Here is a 2,500-nt window from a genome sequence, read left to right as displayed (position 1 = left end):
CGTGGTGACCGGCTACTTCCTACCTGTGGCCGAGACTGAAGAGGCCAAAACATCTATTTAAGGAAAATCTGAGCTGCTGCTGCTCATCTCAGTTTCCTCATGGACAGTGTGGTGTGTTCACTGGAATCCTTAGAGCGTGGGAGGATTTACACTTCCTCTCCAACCTCCTCTGTCGAGAAAAGATTTTCTCCGTTACTCCTCCACAGTCAAACCTGAGCTGTCAGTTAATTGCACTGTGTAGGAGCTGTACCACAGCCAGCTGAAATGCTGACTTTACATCATGTGTCAGACGCTCAGATCAGCTGAAAATGTAAACAACAGCAATAGATGCTAAACAGCCTCTGACATGAAACTGAGAGAGCGTTTTGAATCAGGTTGTTTCGCTGCTCTGTAGCAGCCAGGTGTGTTCACTGCCTCCTAGTAGTCGAACTCAGGGACCCGTGGTATTAAAACACAGCTGCAGTTACTACCAGTCACCACTGGAGTCACCGAACCAACCAATCTGAAGGTGAATCTGACACCCCGCCTACACAGGCAGCGCTACAGTCATCCATCGCCTTCACACATGATGTGTTCAAGTGCAATCCTTCTCTGTAGAGTATGTAAAAAATGCGAGATATCACTCGGCTGGTGTAGAGATCTGTAGCTGTTTCTTCCAGACCCTGGTCTCGCTCAGACCACCTGTCCCGTCACAGACCTGCAGGTACAGACTGTAACCCTGGTCTTTCTCTAACCTTCAACCAAGTGTTTCATTTTGTTAACTCTAACCAAAGTTTGGCCATAATTCATCTGCCAAAAACACAACCTCTCCTCATCCTGTAGCTGACGTGTGCAAATACTGTAGAGAGTGAGAATTTAAAGAACGTCAGTGTTGGAGGAAGGTTCGTCCAGGATCCTCCTTCAGATACACTCTGGTCTGGCTACAGGGCTGAAAATTCATTATCTACTCGTGAGGTCTGAACTCTGTGACCATTGGTACTGTACACACCAACAACCTAATACATGAACTGTGTAGAGAATATCAGGGACTTTACAGCTCAGTAAATTCCTATTGTTTGATTGTGTAACACTGAGTCTGTCAGGTGTCAGCACAGTCTCTCTTCAGCCTTCAGGTTGTTGTCGACTTCTTGAGTCGTTTCTCCTCTGATTCTTGGAAACTCAGACCTGTTCTCAGGATCAGTTGTTGGCTGCCAAAGTCTGGCTCCTTTCTGTTTATCGCAACCATAGTTCCTCTCTTCCTCTTCCCCTTCCCCTTCGTCCCCTCCACATGGGATCCCCCTCCTCCTGGCTTACAGTTCAGCAACACTGGAGAGCACTTTCCCCTCAGTCTCGCCTTCAGGCAGAAATAACACATCAAGATTTTGAGAAGATCTGGTGACAAATACCTGGATCTGAAATCTCTAATCCTCTCTGTGTTTATCTGTCTTGGTGAAATCAAGCTTTCTCACTCTCAATTTATTGTTATGCCTTTTTGTTGTTGTTTATCAAAGATGTTGTTGATTTTATTGAACTGTTTGTATTATTGTACACTCTCTTTCTGAATATGTGTTGCGTAGTTAGTATTGTATGAATGCACCTATTAAGAGTATTGATCACAAAGCATTTCTGTGACTTTTGGCACCTTGAGCCTTTGTGGCTCCTGTTGTCCACACCTACAGGAGCAACAAATAAGAAGTTAACCAAGACGTTTTATTTTTTAGCAAATATTCTTCTTACTTTAAATAGACTTTAGTCTGATATGAACCAAACAACAACCTCCACAGCCGAGTGTTGAGTCTCTGGAGCTGCAGTTCCTCTAATGTCCACCAGAGGCTACTATATAAATTATTCTTTCGTTAAGAAGAAATTCAGGCTCAGATGTGTGTTTGTGGACATGATTGTGTGATTGACAGGTGTCTCAGCCTATCACACTCAGCTGTGGAGGTTGTCGTGGTCTGACAATGAAAATGGATGTAAAATCATGATTTAAGAAACCTGCTGTTTTAATGACAATCTGCCAACAGGCGAGATTTGAGAAACACCATGAACATGAACCTGATCCTGTTTTAGTTTATTTGAAGAAGAGTAATACTAATGGTTTTCGTTTGCATTAACATTAGCTAATGAAAATCATCACGGCCATGTGAAAGAAAGATCCTGAGAAAAAGTTTGAGTTTGAGATTAAAGACTTAGTCCTGATATCCAGGAAGATGATATTTTTATCTCATGTGCACAAGATATTGGATGTTAGATCTACGAGTTATAAAAACTTGTATTACCAAGAAGTTTTGTGATCAAGAAATAATAAACTTGTGTTAAGATAATTACTTTTGTGAGCATGACATTTGGTGAACATGAAGGAAAAAAATCGTCTTTCAGGACTTTCTGTAAATGTTTTCTGTAAATGTTTTTTGAGAAAACATCAGATGTCTGAGATTAAAGCTACACTCCGATTTTGTTTTAGCGCATCCAAATCCCAAATTTCCTCCGAGCTCCATGTTTGATTTTTTCAAAAAGCAGC

The 2,500-nt window shown here is 41.9% G+C and overlaps 1 protein-coding gene across 1 annotated transcript in view; it reads left to right on the top strand.

Moving 5' to 3' along the window:
* The window catches only part of cdc42se1 (CDC42 small effector 1), a 27,054-nt gene that overhangs the window by 24,246 nt on the left and 308 nt on the right, over window positions 1–2,500 (top strand). Inside the window, exon 5 of the mRNA XM_023401975.2 lies at window positions 1–2,500. This exon is cut by the window's left edge and continues 2,414 nt beyond it; it is cut by the window's right edge and continues 308 nt beyond it. The gene's annotated coding sequence lies outside the window, so the exon portion shown is untranslated.

Source organism: Seriola lalandi, unplaced genomic scaffold, assembly GCF_002814215.2.
Source record: "Seriola lalandi dorsalis isolate HSWRI2012SDOR001 ecotype SW California unplaced genomic scaffold, Sedor1 jcf7180002053844, whole genome shotgun sequence".
In the NCBI taxonomy this organism is placed as follows: domain Eukaryota; kingdom Metazoa; phylum Chordata; class Actinopteri; order Carangiformes; family Carangidae; genus Seriola; species Seriola lalandi.
Note: the sequence above shows the minus strand (reverse complement) of the source record. Positions and strands in the feature narration are given on the sequence as shown.